The following is a 23,295-nucleotide window of genomic DNA, read 5'->3' on the forward strand; positions in this document are numbered from 1 at the left end:
ATCTGCTACCTTTATTTTTATTTTACCCGTTTTGTTAGTTTAATTAAATATTCTTCGTTGTGAAATGCACCTTATTAATAATAATAATACATCATGTTATGCAAAAACTAAAGCTTACCCTCTCCGAGGCTTTAGGGTGCTGCATGAACAGTTAAAAACATAAATAAATACACAATTGTGATCTCAGAATCTTGAATTCCCAGCTTTTATGAAATTGTCACACTGTAAGCGTACTCTGTCCTTGATTCTCAGTTCCACTACAGCCCCTTTGCGCTGCTCCAGTGCAGAGGGACTGAAAACCAGGTAGAGCTGCCCATCCCCTCAAAATTTCCCTTGTATAGAGAGATTTCTCAATTGGAGTAGAGTCAGCACTGTGAGTCTGTCATTCCTTTTCAGCCCCTACACAGGCAGCTTGGCTGAGGGAAAAAGGTGTGTCTGGATTACCTTTGTGCTCCAACAATTCCCAGCCACCAGAAGAAGCCCTTGTAGAAGATGGCAGTCAGATGTAAAATAGAGCAGCCTTCAGGCCAGTCCTAGAATCTGGAGGGTACAAAGGTGGTACAAAAGCCTCCTTTGTCCCATTTTCCTTTGGGTTCTGTACAAAGCACTGCTCAGTCAAAGCCAAGAACTGGGGCCTCTGCCTACATATTCTTTATGTTTTCTATGCTCTGATGAGCTAGGAAGAAAATATGTTGATTACACATGCTTTATGCCCTGGCTAGCAGCCACTAGAGATGTAAATCAATATCAGGGTGATAACATTACAAACTGTGTGTTTAGAATCCCAATATTATATGGACACAAATTAGATATTGGGAATGGCAATATACAAAAACCTGTAGGAGAACACTTCAATCTCCCTGGCCACACAATAGCAGATTTAAAGGTAGCCATCCTGCGGCAAAAAAACTTCAGGACCAGACTTCAAAGAGAAACTGCTGAGCTTCAGTTCATCTGCAAATTTGACACCATCTGCTCATGATTAAACAAAGGCTAGCCAACTACAAAAGCAGTTTCTCCTCCCTTGGTGTTCACACTTCAACTGCTAGAAGAGGGCCCCATCCTCCCTGATTGAACTAACCTCGTTATCTCTAGCCTGATTCTTGCTTGCATATTTATACCTTTCTCTGGAAATTTCCAGAACATGCATCCAACAAAGTCGGTATTCACCCACAAAAGCTCATGCTCCAATATGTTTGTTAATCTAGAAGGTGCCACAGAACTCTTTGCCAATATTATATTACTGTATGGCCTTTAGTAATGGGCTTTACTTTCTATAAAACCTCCATCTAAATGACTTAGGAGCCCAAGTTCCATTTTCAAAAGTGATTTAGGCTTTCATTGTGACATAGGCTCCTAAGTCACACAGGCATTTTGAAAATTATGCCCGTAGGGCCTGATCCAAGTCCCAGTGAAGTCAAAGGAATGGCTCACATTGATTTAAATGGGAGCTGGATCAGACCTATAACTAGTATGTCTCTTCATTGTTCTAGGTGATTTGCACTGAGTTGCTTTGAGCTGGAATGGGTGGGGGTGATGAGTCTTTAAACTTTTCTGAGGTTGTAGACATTGCAAGTAGAATTCTGTCTTTGGGATGAGATTGGCCCATATAACATACAGTGTGAGTGTATTTTGCTCATTTCTTTTTTCGAAACCCTTTAGTACATATTTATTTTCACCCAGTTCTAGGCAATGTGAGTTCTTATGCACCCCACACATGGGCTGGCTTCTGCTAGAAAGCTTGTTGCTGAACATGCTCTTGATAGGCTCCCTAGTGATCTTCAGTGTGCACATGGTGTGCTTGACAGCTTTAATTTAAAAAACCCCAGGACCATCGCTGACAAACAGCGTACCTGACCTTGTGTTCGCTACTGTGATGTATATAACTATGTAACTGTTATGACCCTGTTTGTGTGTATTGTACTTTTAAAATGCTAACTGCTGTCAGCAGAGACTGGCAGCCATTTTGTGTTACGTTCAGGTCAGATTGCTACAGAGGACACACACACGCACACACTGCTCCCTCATGCAGGGCTGGTTCCAGGCACCAGCTCAGCAAGCAGGTGCTTGGGGCAGCTAACGGTGAGGGGCGGCACGTCCGACTCTTTGGCAGCAATTCGGTGGCGGGTCCTTCACTCCCTCTCGGAGCAAAGGATCAGCCGCCAAATTGCCACCAAAGACTGAAGTGGAGGCAGTAGTGCCAGAGATCACGATCGCGGCTTTTTTCTTTTTCTTTTTCTTTTTCTTTTTCTTTTTCTTTTTTTTTTTTTGCTGCTTGTGGTGGCAAAAACCCTGGAGCTGGCTCTGCCCTCATGGACACTTACTTTTCTTCTTCCTGGTTTTGTTGCTCTCTTAAACTAAAGTAAAAATAATTCAGACTTAACATAGCGTTTTGCTCTTTGGGTTTGGAGAAACAACACAACACCTAACAATGGGTTTTTTAGCATTTTACAATGCTACACAAACTGTTGGCTGTATCTTTGATCAGTGGACATTTGAAGATGCTTTGATTGCTTTTCAAAGGGGTTGTGTGGTGTGTGATCCTGAAAAGTTTTGACATTGAGAACTGCATTTATTGCCAGCCCAGAGCCCTGATTAGGGTGACCAGATGTCCTGATTTTATAGGGACAGTCCCGATTTTTGGATCTTTTTCTTATATAGGCTCCTATTACCCCCTACCCCTGTCCTAATTTTTCACACTTGCTGTCTGCTCACCCTAGCCCTGAAGTGGAGTTAGATTCATACTGATTCATTCCCAGCAAATACCTCTACCTCGATATAACGTTGTCCTCAGGAGCCAAAAAATCTTACCACGTTATAGGTGAAATTGCATTATATCAAACTTGCTTTGATCCACCGGAGGGTGCAGCCCTGCCCCCCCTGGAGCACTGCTTTACCGCGTTATGTTCGAATTCGTGGTATATCGGGTCATGTTATATCGAGGTAGAGGTGTACGAGGAATGTTTTTTTCTTTAAAATGTTACAGATTCATAAATATCAAAGAGCTAGGAATTAAATGACAATTATGCCTTCGCCTGACTTTAATTTGAGCATGCTCCAAAACCCTGGGAAATCAATGAAGAGACTCCCATCGACTGTACTGGGCATTAGATCAGGGACTTTGTGCACATAAAAATTAGCACAAGCAAATTCCTGTGTGGGCAGTTTTTGTGCACTAATCAGTGGTACATGAAAGCGATATAAGTTATACACACAAAACCCATTTTTGTTCAGTTTGCATTGCACTTTGCAGATGGGTTTTGCGTATATAAAAATATCATTTGCACAGAGAAGTGACAGTGCACAAAAAGTGCATACACAAGTATTTTACACCGAAAATGATGTATTCAGAAAACAAGTCCATTTTTCGAAAATTTCCTCTGTTAGCTAAATCCATCTGCCAAAGCTCTCAAGTTTCTCTTTTCATTTGTATAAACATGTTTGATATACCAGAAAATACTGGAAAGCTTGAAATATTATTCATGTTTTTGCTTTTATAAATTGTTTGGACTATTTTGTGACTACAACACATGTAATTTAATAATTTGTATAAACCAATTTCCACTTTCATTTTTTAAATTGGCAAAACTTGTGAAATATAATTGACAATAATTACTTGAAAAACTTTACTTACCAGAGCAGTCACCTGGTTAGCAAATGCTAGTGTTCTAAGAGTTAACATCTGTCAATCAACAGTGCAATTCAAATAGCTTGCTAGTTGTAGAACCCTGACCTCTTGACGTCAGCATTTCACTAGTTACTGTGCAATTTATGTGAATCTATCCTTTCCTATAACTTTCCCTAGTTTTAGTTTCAGTCAGTAGCAGGCAAATATCATTGTAGAGCTATATGCCTCCTCTCCCACACTTCAAACCCATAACAACCCAGCAACCCAGGGCAACAACATAGCAGTAAATCTCGAACAGCCCCACAATGACACACCTACACTACAAATTCAGAACTCCATAGTCCAGGTCAAACCTAGGCACATGCAAATCCTTAGACAGCAGAGCAACTGGTTCTCCAAGAGCCCTTGCTGAAAGTGCATGTATTTTTCAGATTTGCAGAGAGTGCAAAGGTCCCTATATTGGTGTGTGAAGCACTGGGACCCCCAAGTTTCTACATCTGCAGAGAGTCTCTGTTTTCACATCTGCTGCAAACCCCATATAACTACAAATAGACCCCTGGTTTTGTTCTCAGGGGTTCCCATATTGATATCCCTGGGAATGAGTCCCATATGCCCATATTGAAATCTACAGAGAGCCCTATATGGAAGTGAGAGGGCCTTTGTTTCAGCACCTCCAGGGGGTACCCAACAGGTGCAAAGGGCTCCAATTTATCTGCCTCATGTAACTGCCAATGGGCCCCAGTTTTGACATCCCTATGTGGCCCCCTAAGATCTTCAGGGCCTCTCCAACCCTGTCCATGACAATAACACCCCTGCAACAATCCACAGTGGGACTCGCTCACTGCTTGTGAGCCTCAGCAGCAAATCCCCTTCTCTCTTGTGCCTAGAGATGGGAGTGGATATATTTACCTTTCTCCCTATTGTCCCCCACGCCTCTGGATCTGCATATGTCTGGGAGACTGTGTGAGAGAGAGATAAGGGGGGCAAATGGAAGTGAAAGAGATACCTCATATGGCTGCTGCTTATTTGAGAGCCTCATGTGGACAGAGAGGGAGCCAGTGTTATTATTAGGCTTGGCTGGGTTCCTGGCTGTGAGAGGGAGCCGTTTTAATAATAATATCTATCTCATAGAACTGGAAGGGACCCTGAAAGGTCATTGAATCCAGTCCCCTGCCTTCACTAGCAGAACCAAGTACTGATTCTGCCCCAAATCCCTAAGTGGCCCCCTCAAGAATTGAACTTACAATGCTTGGTTTAGTAGGCCAATGCTCAAACCACTGAGCTATCCCTCCCCCTGAAAAGTTTTTTCTAATTTATCTCGATTTCAGTAAGGCATTTGATATGGTTCCACATGCAGAGTACATTAGGACTAAATGAAAGGCCTTGGATTGGCACTGGCGTCTCCCACTATCCCGCTTCCTTCCACTAACTGATTTGTCATCAGCCACATATAGCTAGTAAGAAAACATTGGGATCCTTGTGTGACCAGACAGCTGCCACTGCACCTTCTCACTGGAGAAAGTTAAGTTTATAAATCCGTCCTAAACAGATCCATCAGCCTTTCTCCACTCCCACATTAAAGGAAACGTGGACTGGGGCTTCAGTAGAAAATGGTTCTACTCTTGCTCTGATACGGTAGGATTCTGTATGGGATGCCACTGTGCCAAGCACATTTACACTAGGGTTTGACCTACCATAGTGACGGATTAAGGGTAGAGTTCCAGCCATAATTCTAAGAGCCAAACTTTTTCTTCAGATATATGTGCACAACTCCTGTTAAGTATGGATGGTGGGATTTGGCCCTTACTGTGTTGTCAGTACAGAATATTCTCTTATTTCTATGGTGCCTTTTGCAGTTCCTATATTACAGAGGTATGAACTCCTTCAGGCCTGTTGACTCTGACTCTGCACCCACAACTCCATTCTTCCTGCTTTGTGCCACTCCAACTACCTTGGTTATTCCCCAGTTCAGGAAAATCCCTGGAAGGCACAGAGGCCGCATGATAGTTTTACGTCACCCATTTACAATCCCTGACATAGAGGGCTTGTCACGGGCATTGGGCTAAAACACCTTTCTGTTCCACTTATTCTTGGCTTCTGTAATGGTCCTTTAGGTAGCTCTAATTTAGGCCAGAGATCAAACTGGTCTCCATCTGCCCCAGAATTCAGGGAGCCAGAAAGGTGGTGAACATCATCATTTGGTCCACAACCACTCCCTAAGCTGCATTACATTCTGCTTGGACACAGTTCAGAATCAGGGACAATGGCTTTGCAGCGTCCAAGAGGCACTTTTTCTCCTCCCACCTGCCGTTTGTCTCTCTCATCTGCTCTTACCAGGTCACTTAAAATTGAGGAAGCTCAGTAAGCGACATTGGGCGCTTTTAAAAGGGAAGCATTAATTTTTATGTAACCCTTCTGCCCCTCTGAGTTGGCAGCAACAAGGCCCGGGTTCAGTATCCAGGGGTTCCGTTTCAATAACACAATGCCAAACCAGCTCGAGCCCCCACCCAGTGACCTGGGAAAATCTTACATACACCCCTAGGCGCCTCAAAGAGGTAATACTTCCCCTCTCGCAAGCACAGAGTCTCGGTGTAGCAGAAAAGGTTTAATTACATGAGATAAACAACAAACATTAAATTGGGAAAACACCTCAACTAGAGTTCCTAGACCAAACCCACCCCAGGAAATTGGGCCATGTCCTTTTCCCTGGGCTCTTGAGTCTAGCAACCCCTCAAATTACCCACAGTCCGAAAAGTCCCACAATCCAAAAGTCTCTGTCCTGGGTCAGTGCAGCCCCAAAGTTTGAGAGTCTATCTGCAGAGGTCCCTCCCCCCAGCCTGGGTAGAAAGGGGCACCTTACGTGGTCTGGGGCCAACTGCCCTGCCTCTCCGTGGGGTTCTGCTTCTGCCTTCTCCACAAACTGCTCCGCTTTACCAGCCACTCCACTCTGCTCCTCCAGCCGTCCTCACAAACTGCTCCGCTCCGCTCCGTGAGCTGCTCCAGCTGTCCCCGCAAACTGCTCGGCTCTGCTCGCTCTGCGGGCCGCTCCACCCGTCCCACAGCTACTCCGCTCTGCGAGCTGCTCTGCTCCACCATCTGTCCCGTGATCCGCTCCAGCCGTCCCACAAACTGCTCCACTCCACTCTGCCAGCTGCTCTGTTCTGCCATATAGCCTCAGGCTCCCCCACTAGTTAGCACAGTACTCAGTGCTCTCAGCTCAGTAATTCCAGCTCATTAGTGATTTCAATTCTTAGTGATCACAGCTCATAGTAGGGGAGCCCCAGTGCTAGTGCACTATTAGCCCAAAGTGAGTTCAGCTCCATAACCTGTATCTAGATTCTTAAGAGAATAAAAAAATCAACTCTGACATTCTACAGTGGACAGAGGAGTGGGTGGAACTGGTGCTTCCAGTTCCACAAGGCACCTACACCATCAGGCACAGATATCTGCCCCCAGCCTCTCTCAATTCACTGCGTTTTGGAACCCATTTGCCTTGTCCTGCAAGTACCACCCAACTGAGGTTGAGTCATTTCTGTCACAAAGCAGTCCCACAGCTCAGCAGCCTGGGATGGGGCAGGTGTGCCTATGCAAATACACTCTCTGAAATTCTTTCCACCAGATGTCAGGGTAGAGCTCATCCTGACTCTGCTTACATTTAAAACTAAAGGTTTTTGGGGTGTTTCCTAAACAAAGTTGAACTTTGAGACCTTAACTCTCAGCTCTGAGCAGAAAAAAAAGGGAAGGGCATTTTAGGTTAGAGATTTAAATATGAAGACATGAGGATCTGATTCTCCTCTCACATTGGTGTAAATCAGGAGTAAATCCCCTGATGTCAAGAGGCCAGGCCAATGAAGCCACAGTACACCAGCTGAGGATATGAGCCAATATAGTTCCACCAATGTAAAACAATGTAAATTAGAGGAGACTCTGAAGGCCCTCGATCAATCATTTAAATCTTAATATATTTTGAAGCAAGGACAGAAAAGATATATCTTAGAATTAAGGTCACGCAAGAGATTAATTTTATGCCTACAGTTTTACTTGAAAGGGATATTAAAGCAGGTCTCATGATACTGAAAATCTTTTTCCCCCTTTTTTATTTTTTAAACACACCATTGATTAATTGTAATAGTTTGGAAAATTGAAACTGAAATATGTTTCTTTACCAAGATTTTTTATTCCGCTACTTGCATTCAGTGGTTTGTTATCACAGGTTTTTCAAAAGCACCAGGAAGAACACTCAGGCACACTGAGCTGCTACAGCTGATTTTGTTTGCTTTTAAGATGATTGTCCCATCAAAAAATACATATATAAAAAATTGCCATAGAATTTTCTACTTGAACTAAGAAAAAATTAAGATGATAAAATTTTATGCCTGCTCCTCTTTTCTGTTGACCACATTACATGGATATATGGTTGTATAAATTACTAGATTGTTCTTGTTAAAACTTCAGCTTTATCTTAGAAATAAAAATATCCAGTCTGACACTTTATTTTTTAGAAGCCAAGAAGGAACATTAGACTGGGGATGAAAAACCACAGCTGTGATAAAAGTGAACTATATCCCCCAAATTGCCTTGCTCCCCTATTTAATGGAACAATTTATAGTATCTTGGTAGTTAACACAGACTGCTTATGTAATAAATTATATTTATTTGAAATCATATTGCTGACATAATAATAATGTTTCACTTCTGGGTGCATTTCTTGAGCTAATTTGGATAATGAGCCTGTTTCATAAAAACGAGGCTTTTCAAACAAATTTATTTTTGTCATTAATGTAATTCTGAATATTTCTGTTGCAATTAATTGAAATTAATCAAGGGGCCTGACTCATCACTATAATACTTTAGTTTTATGCCAGTGTAACTCCACTGAAATCAGTGGTGTTTTACCTGTGTAAAACTGGAGTAACACAGTGGTGAATCAGGCCTAAAATGTTTCTGCTTAAATTAAAGCTCTTCTTCAGTGTAAACCTACCCTATCTTCCTCTTCTTCATACAATTGAGTCATAATCCTTCCTTTATGAGATCATTATCTGTTGTCATGGTGATTATAAGTATACTATAACTGACTAAGGAGTGGGTGAGGACTAACGTTTTTACTTAACTTCAGCAAATTAGTAATAACAGCAAAAGGAAAAAACACTTGTGATAATAGGACAAATAAGTGATTCTTTTAACATTTTTAAAATATAAATGCCTTTACAGAGAGGTGCAGAGGTTAGTGTATTATTTGATACTGATATATACAAAGACTGATACATACATAAAAAGGCAGATGTACAGGTAAATATTATAAAGGAGTAGAAATCCTGGTTGGGTTTGGGACTTTGGTGTGGTGTTTTGCATGGCACTGTCCATGCAGTACATACTAACTTCCATGTAACTGGCATGAACAGAGGATTTTCTTTCCACTCATTGCTCTTTAGTGAATACCAAGCTGTATGGACCAGATCCTGCCCTCCTTTTTCAAGAAAAACATACATTGACTTCCAGGGAGTACATTTTTCTGAGTAAAGAGAGCAGGATTGAATGCAATATAGTTACAGTTAGTCCATGAATAAAGACCTGTTTTGAGTGTAGCTTATTTGCTATATATGCAAGTCTTTCATACATATAGTTCTTCTCTATGTCATTGTTAGCGACAGGTAGCTACACAAGCAACTATGACTTTTAGTTGGTTTTTGTAGGGGGTTTTTGGTCACCTTTTTATACCCACTTCAGAAAATACAGCATAGTTTAATTTCCTTTCCAATCTAGGGTCATTACCATCTGATCACTTTCTTTTACTGCCACCATTCAAACATTCAGACCTACATGCTAGTTTAACCTTGTCTTCACTCAGTATCAATCCTGTCATTGCTCAGTGGTTTTGCTCCTGTCTGCCGAGCTGACAAGTTCATAATTTCACACAGGTGTTTCATTAAACGGGTTCACAAAGTTCTACCCTAAAATTATAAGGCCCTAGGCTTCCCTTCACCTCTGTGAATGGCTCCCTGGCCTGTCCACTCCCTTCTAGAGATCCCACAGAAGATTCTACACAGGAGTTCCTTGGGGCTCCAGATCTGTGGGTTGGGGTGGACTACATCTGGGTTCCATGTTAGTGAACATGGGTCTAGAAGGCGTAAGGAAGTCTAGATGGAGTCTAAACTGGTGCAGCATATACACTGAAAGGGCTGCCCAGACTCTCTCCACATGTGGCCCAGGGTGACTGAATATTTTCTCTCTTCTAGAGTTCAGTCCTTTTCTCTAGGACAGTGGTTCTCAAACGTTGGTACTGATGACCCCTTTCACATAGCAAGCCTCTGAGTGCGACCCCCCCTTATAAATTAAAAACACATTTTTATATATTTAACACAATTATAAGTGCTGGAGAAAAAGTGGAGTTTGGGCTGGAGGCTGACAGCTTGCAACCCCCCATGTAATAACCTTGTGACCCCTGAGGGGTCCCGACCCCCAGTTTGAGAACTCTTGTTCTAGGACATGGGGCATGCTACTGCTTCCCCTGTGAAATCATCTACAGCACTATGGCCTCAGTTCAGCAAGGTGCCTACCTTTAAGCAGGTGAGTAATTCCATTGAAGACAATGGACTGCTCACATGCTTATAGTAAAGCACGTGTTTAAGTATGTCATTGAACCAGGGCCTGTGTGCACAAGCAGAGTAGCTGACTGTTGTACCAGATGCCAGCTGAACAGATTAGGAGCAGGTTAATGCAATACACTTACAATGTCAGAACACTAGAGGGTTGCAGGAAGAATGAGTCAGGAAGAGTATACTTGTATCACCAAGAGCCTAATCGTAGACTGGCACCCCATTACGCTATATTCTGTACAAAAACAGATAAGTAGTATTAATTATTTATATTACTGTAGAGACAAGACTATTTCCGTGAAGATATATTTTAGAGAGAAAGATTATGGTACTTGAATGGAGAATTCCAGTTCAATCCTGTTATCTGTTCTCCATTTCAGTCAAAATACAAATACTGATCTTTTCTAAGATAAGTGTTGACCTATACTGTAGACCAAGGGCAATTCTGAACCTGCCAGTGTCTACCAGTCCAGGGAGTAAGACCCCTAAGTCCATCTGAATTGAAATCTCTTTCCAGCTCTGTCAACTTGATTCCCGGGTTGCCTTGCAGCTAATGTGGCATGCCAGCCACCTGCTGCTTTTTCATTTAAATAAATGAGAAAGTTGTGGCTAAATTAGCACCCCAGTGGTGGTAATAAGGACAGACACAGCAGCTGCCCTGAAGTATGCAAATTGCAGTTTTGCACTTTAGGGCTTGATGTTGTTTCATTTGTAGGTTCTTTCTGTCTATTACATGAAAAGGAGCCTCCATCACACTGAGGTGGCTTTAAAAAAACTAAAACAACCCATGTAACTGTCACGTACAGTAGTTCTTCTGGGGTTTCCTTTCTGAGCACTGCGGATAAGTGGTTATTACTGAGTAATATGTGCTGGCTGAGGCTTATAGGGAAAACCTCCATTGACTTCCGCAAATGTATAGCCCAAGTAAGAAGTGCGGGATAAAACCTTTTGTACATAAAGAAAAGTTTTCCTCTTCCTTGTCCCTCAGCCTGTTTCATGAAGCGATGCCACAGTCCAGCATCTCAGCATCATGGTTCTTTCTCTGGAAATGACTTGGAATAGCACAAAGAACTGTGATGTCAGTGAACTAATCAGATAGCGGGAAGAGGCTGATCAGACAGGACAGAACAGTTTTTTATATCAGCTGAGGTGGGAAAGGAAATGCAAAGAAGTTTACAGTGTAAGGTTAATGAGTTTTGCACAAGCACATTTCTGTACATCATTTTTAGTGCTTTTACTATATGAAAGAATAGTATAGCTGCAATTGTATTAGACATATGGGGCCAAATTAAGGATAGCACAAGCAGAACTATATTGAAAGTGGGCAGAGGAGGTGCACAGTCTGAAACAGCAGGAGCTTGAGGCATTATAACTCCAAGAGAGTATTGACTAATTAGCAGCCACTTAGGGTATGTCTACACTACGGGATTATTCCGATTTTACAGAAACTGGTTTTTTAAAACAGATTGTATAAGGTTGAGTGCACGCGGCCACACTAAGCACATTAATTCGGCGGTGTGCATCCATGTACCGAGGCTAGCGTCGATTTCCAGAGCATTGCACTGTGGGTAGCTATCCTGTAGCTATCCCATAGTTCCTGCAGTCTCCCCCGCCCCTTGGAATTCTGGGTTGAGATCCCAATGCATGATGGGCAAAAACAGTGTCGCGGGTGATTCTGGGTAAATGTCATCACTCAATCCTTCCTCCGTGAAAGCAAGGGCAATCATTTTGCGCCCTTTTTCCCTGGATTACCCTGGCAGACGCCATAGCATGGCAACCATGGAGCCTGTTTTGCCTTTTGTCACTGTCACCATATGTGCATTGGATGCTGCTGACAGACGCGGTACTGCAGTGCTACACAGCAGCATTCATTTGCCTTTGCAAGGTAGCACAGACGGTTACTATCCCTATTGCACCGTCTGCCATTGTAAATTGGTGATGAGATGATGGTTATCAGTCATTTTGCACCGTTTGCATTTGGAAATTGGCGATGATGGTTATCAATCCTTTTGGACCGTCTGCTGCTGTCATGGGTGCTCCTGGCTGGCCTCGCTGAGGTCGGTCGGGGGAGCATGGACAAAAATGGGAATGACTCCCCAGGTCATTCCCTTCTTTATGTCAGTCCTGCCTAGAATATGGGGCAAGTGTACTAGAGAACCAGAGAGCACAGCTGCTCCGGGTCACAGCCCCAGAGATCCCGCAGAAATGATGAGCTGGCATGCCATTCTAGAGGGTGCCCCTGCAACAACCACACCCGTTGCTTCCCTCCTCCCCCAACCCTCCTGGGCTACCATGGCAGTGTCCCCCCATTTGTGTGATGAAGTAATAAAGAATGCAGGAATAAGAAACACTGAGTTTCTAGTGAGATAAAATGAGGGGGAGGCAGCCTCCAGCTGCTATGATAGTCCAGGCAGGACATTAAAGGGTGCAGGGGAGTGGAGCGCAGCCTCCAGCTGCTATGATAATCCAGGCAGGACATTAAAGGGTGCGGGGGAGAGGAGCACAGCCTCCCACTGCTATGATAGTCCAGGGAGTACCGAATCTTCTTTAGACATGAAAGGGGGCAAGGGTGCTTATGGAGCTCAGCCTCCAGCTGCTATGATGAGGATGGTTACCAAGCCTTTTCTACCGTCTGCCAGAAATAACCGGGAATCATTCCCATTTTTACCCAAGCGCCCCCAGCTGACCTCACCGAGGCCAGCCAGGAGCACTCACGGGCTGATGATGACAATGGCTACCAGTTATTTTGCACCATCTGCCACCAGGAAGGGGATGCTGGTGTTCAGCGCTGCAGCAACCCGTCTACTAGCAGCATGCAGTAGACATAGGGTGACACTGAAAAAAGGCAATAAATGATTTTTTTCCCTTTTCTTTCAGGGGGGGAGGAAGGGTGTAAACTGATCACATACACCCTGAAATACCCGGGAAAATGTTTTTGACCATTCAGGCACTGGGAGCTCAGCAAAGAATGCAAATACTTTTCGGAGACTGTGGGGACTGTGGGATAGCTGGAGTCCTCAGTATCCCCTCCCTCCCTCCATGAGCGTCCATTTGATTCTTTGGCTTTCTGTTACGCTTGTCATGCAGCACTGTGCTGAGTCCCTGCTGTGGCCTCTGTCTATCATAGCCTGGAGATTTTTTCAAATGCTTTGTCAGTTCATCTTCTGTAACGGAGCTCTGATAGAACAGATTTGTCTCCCCATACAGCGATCAGATCCAGTATCTCCCATACGGTCCATGCTGGAGCTCTTTTTGGATTTGGGACTGCATCACCACCCGTGCTGATCAGAGCTCCACGCTGGGCAAACAGGAAATGAAATTCAAAAGTTCGCGGGGCTTTTCCTGTCTACCTGGCCAGTGCATCCGAGTTCAGATGGCTTTCCAGAGCGGTCATAATGGTGCACTGTGGGATACCGCCCGGAGGCCAATGTAATCGAATTGCAGCCACACTAACTCTAATCCAACATGACAATACCGATTTCAGCGTTACTCCCCTTGTTGGGGAGGAGTACAGAAATCGGTTTGAAGAGCCCTTTATATGGATATAAAGGCTTTGTTGTGTGGACGGGTGCAGGGTTTAACGCTGTTAAATTCGGTTTAAACGCGTAGTGTAGACCAGGCCTTAGAGTATGTCTACACTGCAAAGAAAAACCTGCAGCTGGCCCATGCTAGCTGATTCAGGCTCACAGGGCTCGGGCCGCAGGCTTCAACTCCAGGATCCTAGAGCCCACGCTCAAGCTCAGAAATCTACACAGCAATGAACCAGCCCTGCGGCATGAGCCCCGCGAGCCTGAGTTGGCTGGCACAGGCCAGCCATGGGTTTTCCTTTGCTCTGGAGACATACCCTTAATGGCCCCTGGTACACTCTTGGAAGAGGACTACCAGAAGCTTCCCCCAGCCCCACCTTCGGTTGGTTGCTCTGGAGTTGGTTGTGATGAAACAGAGGATTATGACCACAAGTTATAAAGGAACCAAGAGTGGTTGTATGGATAAGGTACAGTTAGGAGACTTGGGACCAATTTGTCCTCGGTGTAATTCAGTTGACTCCAGTGAAGTTATACTGGGGAAGAATTTGGTCCTGGGTTCTGATCCAGGCTCTGCCTCAGCTTTCTCTGTGACTTTGGGCAAGCCTCTCACATCTCTAGGCCTCTCTTCCTCATTGTAAAATGGGGATAATTATACTTTCCTACATCACAAGGATTAATTAGTACTCAAAGTGCTGTGAGATCCTTATGTGGAAGATGTTTAAAAGGGTCGCCCATATTCTGAAGTTCCGTAGCTACAGCACTGCCACAAAATCCACATCCTGCTGCAGATTTGAGCAACAGACTCTCAAATTTCATTTTAAACAATACATTTCAAAATGTTGTTGTTTTGAAGGAAAACTACCAAACATGAACCAAATTGCTGTCTCATCTTCCTGAGTCTGCAAACAGACTGGCTTGAAACAATAGCTCTGTGATGTGTGAATTTCCTTAACTGTAGTGTTGTGTTAACTCTGAAACTTACTGATGATTTAATTGTCAATATTGTTAACTGTTTCACTGTTGATCACTTCGGCAGTGATATCTAGATAATTCTGCTTAAACATAGTTGTTGATACTAGAACAAGGGGAACTGGGGCAATGTTTGTGTCAAGAGATGCTGTGGTGGGGAATTAGGAGGGCACATACCATCCCCAAAATTTCAATCCCTTCCACCCTTGTCCACTAGGAGGAAGAGAAGAAATGCAGCCATTCACCATTGTGAAAGTCCCAACTACATCCTCGGTGCCGTATGTTCCCATCTACATCCTCGGTGCCAAAAACTCCAAGTTGCTGCCAAAATCTCTGGCTTTGTTCAAACATACAACTGTGTATTGTCCATACAAAAATGTACAGCAGACTGAAAATCTGAGGCAATGTAATATTCATTTAAATATCATAAAAATGAATAGCACAAGGGATACTGCAATGAATTCATTATTCATATTCATATTTAAAATCAGTAGAAGCTGACGTTAACTGAAGGTGCCACAGAATTTCCAGTTTTCTGCAGAGTACACAGGCCCTGTATAAAAGTGCATTATCATACTAATTATTCAAGTAAGACATAACCAACAAAACCAAATGAATTACTGATTTCAAAAACACAAAAACCATGTTTTTATACATATGCTCCTAGTAATAATAAAAAACACATCCGAATATATATATAGCATACAGGTTTCAGAGTGGTAGCCATATTAGTCTGTATCAGCAAAAACAATGAAGAGTCCTTGTGGCACCTTAGAGACTAACACATTTATTTAGTTTCTAAGTAAAAAGCTTTTAAAATATGTTGCACTGCATCCAGAATTGTAATGTGCACTTCATCCAGCCATCATGTCACTGCTGCCTTCAAAGATCAAAAAAGAAGGGCCATAAATGGGTGAAGTTCCAGTATTTCGGCAGAAGTTGGTTTAAAAAAAGTTTCTATTTGGAAGATGCAGGATGGCCCTCAGGCATGTTGAGATTTGGTATATGGTCACAGACTGTTCTGCTCAAACTCTTTTGAGAGGAAAAAAAATTGTTTCACATGGAATTAAACAAACCAAAACAGGAAGATAGTGTTAAAACTTTGGGTTATCTGCACAAGTGTGCCCTCATATTATACTGAGACATGCTGGGCATCCTCAGAATATTTTCAAAAGTCTTAAATCCTGCAAACACTTATTGCTGGGCATAGTGCTTAGACTTTTACTAAAATTACCCATGACTAAATCATAGCCTTAATTATCATTGCCATAGAATGGAGGGTTTTCTGCCCCAGAATTGATGGGTATCTGTTGCAGAATTTAGGTCATTTGTGCCTTGGAATACAAGGGGTCCTATCCATGGAACTCCAGTATGAATCCACATGGAGGCCAAGTCTGTAACAGGGTTCAAAAAAGAACTAGATAAGTTCATGGAGGATAGGTCCATCAGTGGCTATTAGCTGGGATAGGCAGGGATGGTGTCCTCAGCCTCTGTTTGCCAAAAGCTAGGGATGGGTGACAGGGGATGGAGCACCTGATGATTACCTGTTCTGTTCATCCCCTCTGAGGCACCTGGCATTGGCCACTGTCAGAAGACAGGATACTGGGCTGATGGACCATTGGTCTGACCCAGTATGGCCGTTCTTACGTTCTTATGATGTGTGCCACCCCTCCAGCTACCGCAGATACTCTGAGTCCAGATCACTTACAAAACTACCTGTGCCTTTGCTAGAAGAGTAATCAGAGATTACATCCAAGATCAGATATTCATTGCTGGCATTCTTTGAGCTCACACATTCTGTAACAGTAGCTGTTGTTCTTAGCAAATAATTAACAAATCAGCTCATTAAAGGAGGCAGTAGAGGCCTAGAGAGGTTTAATATCTGTCCTACTTGAAAGCCCATCTACAAGGCAGAATGATAAGATTTCTGGGTAATACACTTGTATATTGTTCTACAACTGAGTAGAAGTCAGTCCAATACTGGGAATGTACTGGGCTCTTGAGAGGTGCTCTAGCTTGTATTTGACTTCAACAATCCTTGGTTAAAATTCCCTTTCTCAAAGGAGAGCTCCAGATTAATTATCACTTGTACTAAGGCAGTGTTGAAAGAATGTCAGTGAATACATTTTCCAGACCTACAAATCACACAGTAAATTATAATGAACCCTTGAACATTTTTGACACTATATAAATAAGAATGAATAATTTGGGGCCAATACCGCAAATACTCAGTACTGAGTGCAGTGCTTACTACCAAAAATAGTTTCACTTAAGTCCATGGGACTAGGGTACAGTGCCTACCACAATGGGGCCCTGACCTAGTTGGCCTCCAGACCCTACCACAATATAAAAATATTAAATAATTATAAGCTCACCGGAAAGCAATGTATCTGGTAGGAACGGTTTGCTGGATCAGGCCCTAACACAGTGTCCTGCACCATCAAAGCATCATATCTGAATGTTCCCTGGTTGTTCTGTACCCTAATGCTCACTTTTCCTTTCACACATGTTTCATACTGGTGTAACTCCTTTGTCTTCAGTAGCATCACTCCTGATTTACATTGGTGTAAACAGGAGCAATCTAAGGCCCACAGTTAAATCACTAATGCAGCTGTTTTGCTGAACCAGCTTCCTGGCTGGGAATGTATCCAGTCAGCTGTGGATAACAAAACCCAGTAATAGAGATGTTAAAGATTTCACACATTTATTTTTTAACATCGCAGAGTTACTTTTCCTACAAAATCTGTTATGCAGATGTTAGGAAGTAATTATTGCACATAAATCAAAGAAAATTCACATCTTACACAGCCATATATTGGTATGTGTAAGTGGATTAAGCAAAGAAACCAAATATGAATGCGAGAAAACCTAGAGAGACGTCTGATTGTATTCCCACTGCTGGAACTTATACACATTTTTATAGGTATGAAATAATATAGGGCAAGTTATCCAGCTATACTGATACTAGTGATCCATAAATATGTGGTAAGGACCAAGGCCATAAACAAGTTGTCTTTTTTAAACACACAAGAATGGCTGGTAATTGTGCTCACAGTTCTTTGGCTAGATATAAGAAGAGCTATATTTAACCTGGCATAAGTGAATGCAACTTCCATCCACACCAAAGGAAGTTTCATCCAGTTGTACCAGGAATTGATGTGGTGGATAGTAACAAAAATTATTATTACAGCATGTATATATGCCATTCATACTGAAGGATCTCAGAACACATTAGAAACTTAATGGACTTGATCATTTACATATTTATGCATAAATGGAACTACTCACAGGAGTGGAGTTCCTCATGGTTGCCTGATTTGGCTCTGCTTATAGGAGTTATTTCACTATTACTATTATTATTACTGCTGAAATGCATTGATTCCTGGAATGGAAGGTAGCAGCTGTTTAACAGCATGCAGTAACAAACCCCAAAAGATCAGCCCAGAAAGTGAAACTATAGGAAGAATTAGAGGCAGCTGTGGCAGGGTGCATTCTCTAGAGCAGTGGTTCTCAAACTTTTGTACTGGTGACTCCTTTCAAATAACAAGCCTCTTATAAGCCCTCCTTATAAATTAAAAAACACTTTTTTATATATTTAACACCATTGTAAATGCTGGAAGCAAAGCAGGGTTTGGGGTGGAGGCTGACCGCTCATGACCCCCCATGTAATAACCTTGCGACCCCTGAAGGGTCCCAACCCCCAGTCTGAGAACCCCTGCTCTAGAGCACTCCCTCATAGCATGGAGTGGCCCTGCAGGCACCTCATCCTCAGTTCTTCCTAATACAGTTGTTCTAAACCTTTCCAGACCACTGCACCCCTTTCAGGAGTCTGATTCGTCTTGTGTACCCCAGGCTTCACTTCACTTAAAAGCTTCAGCTTCAGCCCTGCGCGGTGGGGCTCAGGCTTCGACTTTCTGCCCTAGGACCAGCGAGTCTAACACCTGCCTTCGCAACCCCATTAAAACGAACTCTTCCACAGTTTGAGAACTGCTGATATAGTGTATATAGAGCAGTATAAACAAGTCATTGTCTGTAGGAAATTTTACTTTGTACTGACTTCGCTACGGCTTTTTACATAGCCTGTTGTAAAACTAGGCAAATATCTAGATGAGTTGATGTACCCCCTGGAAGACCTCTGCATACCCCCAGGGGTACACATACCTCTGGTTGAGAACCACTCTCCTAATAAATCCCAAAGTCAAGTACTTAAAACAACACTCCCCTTCTGTGGGGGACAGGACAGGAGATGACTTATTTACTGAGTCTTTACAAACAGTTTTTGTTGGCCCTCTGGGGGTCCCACAGTCCTCTTTCATAGAGCTATGTCTTGCCACTCCCTGGAAAAGGGATCAATAAAGTCCCACTCTGTAGGTCTGTGATCTCCCCACAACTCTCCTCCATGGGGCTGTGATCTGCTTTAAGCCAGCTTCTCCAAGCTGGCCCCTTTAAATCACTTTCATCCAGTTCCACCTGAACTGTCAACAAAGTCTTTCAAACAAACAGAACACAAAACAAAACCTTCCTAACAAAGTGCTTTCCACCCAGGCCTTCCTCCATGGCTTGGAGATCAGGTCTCACCCCCTCAGTCCTTTCTCCCTTGGGCTGGGATGGATCAGCAGGCAAGCAGTCCTTTCCCTTCTACTGCCTTTTTGTTGTGAGGGAAGAGGGCAAGAGGCAGCATATATGGGAGAGGTGAGCCTTGCCCCATCCTTCACTACAAGGTTCCTGGTCCCAGACCTTTAAAGAAACAGTACTGTGGATTTTCCCCCAAATACTCATTATTTCCCTAGGACCACTTCCTCTCTCCCAGTATCTGCCTCTGCCATTTCCTAGGCCCTTGTCAGAACTCCCAAACAGGGCCATGCCATGGAACAGGGATTGGCTGACCCCTAATCCCCACTACCTTTAAGGGGACAGATCACCCTGTTACATCATTCAAACTGTATTTTGGCCAGGACATTGTAGCAAACATCTCTATGCTTCCAAAGAGTGCCATGAGTGTGACAGGGTCACAACATTCCTGATATATATGATCTGAAAGATGGAGTCACATTTTGTTGTGCCTATGGGTGAAATTTACTCCGGGACATGGAATACTGTGATACAGTGAACCAGTCACTAGACTAGTAGCCAGGAGACTTGATTCTGTTCCCAGCTTGCTTCTGACATTAGGAAGTCACTTCACTGCTCTGGGCCTCAGTTTCCCCCTTTATAAAACAGAGATAATGACATATCTTTTTCAAAGCACTTTGACATACACTGATATTGGCTATATAAGAGCTAAGTATTTTAATAAGGCCATATACAATACTGAAGCCTACTTCACATGTATCGCAGAAGCAGAGTGGAGGGAGGTGGAAGCCTCTATTGCCATGATTTTCAGTCATTTATAAAATAAATTCCATATCAGTAATTATGACCCTATAAAATACCATGTCAGTGTTTATGGTCCTATAAAAGGCAATTCCACAGAATCAGCCTTTCAACACTTAAAAATTACAACCCAGCAAGGATGCTTAACATTTCAAGTATAAATTACAGTACAAAACAACATGGGTGCCAGTTTGAGAACAGCTATGAAAGCACCAGGCTTGGGTGCATTTGAGAAGCAATAGCATGGTTTGTCCCAAAAAAAAAAAAATAAGGGAAGAAAAAGAAGCAGAAGCAGCTTTAACATTTGGGTTGCTAAGGCAGAAACAAACACCGCAGACACATTTTTGTCCTTATGGGGATTCATCAAGGTTGTGCTGTGCAGCTGTTGTCTTAGTAAAAGAAAGTATCGGTCCCTGACGAGAAGAAACTGAAACATAATTATGTTATGATGAGCTGAGAAACATGGAAGGATAAATTGGAATGCAAAACATGATGGATGATGCTTTCTCAATTGGCAAAGCAGCAAGAGAACCAAGCCGCACAATAGCACCTCTTCTTTAGTCAATGCTTCCAGTTTGGCTACCAAAATAAAGCACCACTCCATCCACCACAGAATTACGATGTCTTTTTGTTATATTATTTAGTCCTGACACAATTATGCCAGGTTTGTAAAGTGGATTATGTAGCCATCATCAGAAAATGAGAAAAGAATAGATAGGCTGTACAAAGAAATACAAGAGAATTTACCATGTTATATGTTTACTTTTATGTATTTTAAAGTTCAAAGATTAGAACGTTTTCCTTTAAGGCATCTTTTGGTAACATACTATGCACTGAAAAACTCCTGTTTCTACTGTTAGTACATTGATAAGATGTCAGTCCTAATATGACTATAGGAAACCACACCACAGTAACACATGAAATACCGTCCCAGAACAGATCTATTAAGCTGTCTGTCCTAATAATGGTGGGGACAGGATTTCCCTTCAAAAGCTTCAGTACTAACAGGGCAATTCACTCTCACAATGTGAGTAAATCATGCAGGACAAACAGGCTAATTATATAACAGGAAGCTTCTGTTTAGAAACAAATATTGGTAACAACACAAAGGGAAATGCTGAGAAAGCACATGACAAAGGAAGGTTGTTAAAATATAGTCTTCAATATACCCATATGTGCCATGGATAAAGAGAAGCCATTATTGCGCCTCTAGTGCCCGAGTTCTGCAATATTTACCTCCTGCAAACTATGAGCGTTAACAGTCATGATACTTAGGGTTTGTCTACATGGAGAAATAGATCACCAAAGTTGTGGCAGAAAAAGTATTCCACAATTGCTATTCTGAAATATCTCCCCATGTGGACAATATTCCAGAATAAAAGTGACTATTCCAAGATAATTACTCCTTCCACAAATCATTTTTTTATTCTGGAACAGAGTGTCCACATAGGACAGTGATTCTAGAATAATTAAATTATATGGGAATAGTTATTCTGGAATAGCTGGTCAATTTCTGTCAGGGAGACAAGGCTTTGGGGTGGAGTTTCAGCCTTTAGCTTTGAATTGTCTGTCTTTGAAGGGTATGTGCTTCATGTTTTCTGTATGCGCAATGCCTCTGATTCTCAGTAGGAATATTCTTCAGTGGGTTTTAACATTTATTGTTTCTTTCATTAAAACAGCCAGCTCTCAAATTAGAACTCTGAGTAGGAGGGGTCACCTTTTAAATACTAATGAAAAAGATTGAAACATATTCAAAATGGTGTATTTTTAAACACAAGATTTTTTTTAAATATGTGTATTTAGGGAGACTTAGGGTCAGATCCTGCTCACCTTATAAGTAGGTCTGTTTGAAGTGAGAGGTTATGTCTACATTACTAATGCTATACCAGCAACAATGCCGCCGTAGTGCTTGTAGTGTAGACATTGACAGAAGGAGGTTTTCTATTGATATAGTTAAACTAACTCTCCAAGAGGAAGCAGCTAGGTTGACAGAAGAATTCTTCCGTCAACCTAGTTGCATCTGCATCAGGGGTGAGGTCAACTTAACCACAGTGCTGAGAGTGCAAAATTTTTCACAGCTCTGAGCAACATATCTAGGTTGATCTAATTTTTAAGTGTAGACCAAGCCAGAATTTTGTTGCTGGCTTCAATGAGAGCAAGATCGGACCTTTGGCAAAAAGAATCTCTTCTCTGCTGCAACTAAGTAGGACTCTTATGAACATTAATCATTTTCTTTCATGTAATGAGATTACTTTGCTTTCGTACCCAGGGTCTTAAAGTGCTTTAAAGATTAAGTAGTATTATTTCCATTGGAACACATACAGAGAAACAGAGACAAAGTGACTTGCCTAAACTCGGGCAGCAAGTCAATGGAAGAGCCTGGAAATAGGCTTTCTGGTTCTCGGGTCTTTGCTCTAAACCCTCCTTCTAAAGTAAAACTGACTTTGAATTGGTGCATGGGCCCAAAGGACAGCAGGCCAGTGCAGAGCTAGTCTTTGAGGCCATTGTTAAGCATGAATTTGATCAATAGGGAGGGGCGGCTCCAGGCCCCAGCACGCCAAGCGCGTGCTTGGGGCGGCAAGCCATGGGGGGCGCTCTGCCGGCGCTGCGAGGGTGGCAGGCAGGCTGCCCTCGGCGGCTTACCTGCGGAGGGTCCGCTGGTCCCGCAACTTTGGCGGACCTCCCGCAGGCAAGCCGCTGAAGGCAGCCTGCCTGCCGTGCTTGGGGCGGCAGAATTCCTAGAGCCTCCCCTGCCAACAGGGAGATTATAATTGATTTATTTTTTTCTCAACCCAGTTTGCATGGCACCAAGCCTATGTTTTTAATACATATGGCAAGGAGTTAATATAAATATTTTAGGGTCAAAGAAAAGCAGCTTATCCCAACCCCCTTGCCTCTCTCTGTACAGGTCTTTCTTATCCTGTAATATCAATAGTCAAGCTAAAGTAGAAAGCCCAAAAGAAGTAAATCCTGGTGACTGAACTCTGGATAGGGAGGAATAAAGAATTGGCCAAAGAGACTGGCAAAACTAAAACAATTATTGCAAATTGATTGCAGTTGCTACTTTGTCTTCTTTGCTTTTCTCTTGCATTTAATTTTTCTTCATCATCTTTTTCCCCGTGTGCTCTCTTGGCATACATTTTCTGTCACTCTTTCCATCTGCTCTCTGTGTATTGTAACCTATGGCATATCTCATCTTTAT

The 23,295-nt window shown here is 42.7% G+C and overlaps 1 protein-coding gene across 4 annotated transcripts in view; it reads right to left on the minus strand.

The window, feature by feature from the left end:
- Positions 1-4,609, minus strand: part of KBTBD12 (kelch repeat and BTB domain containing 12) — a 65,761-nt gene extending 61,152 nt beyond the window's left edge. For all 4 annotated transcript variants that reach the window (XR_004001220.1, XR_004001219.1, XM_030569206.1 and 1 more), the window contains exon 1: positions 4,538-4,609. The gene's annotated coding sequence lies outside the window, so the exon portion shown is untranslated. The remainder of the gene's footprint in view (positions 1-4,537) is intronic.
- Positions 4,610-23,295: the final 18,686 nt, after the last annotated feature.

The sequence above is a fragment of the Gopherus evgoodei genome, chromosome 7 (assembly GCF_007399415.2).
Source record: "Gopherus evgoodei ecotype Sinaloan lineage chromosome 7, rGopEvg1_v1.p, whole genome shotgun sequence".
Lineage (NCBI taxonomy): Eukaryota > Metazoa > Chordata > Testudines > Testudinidae > Gopherus > Gopherus evgoodei.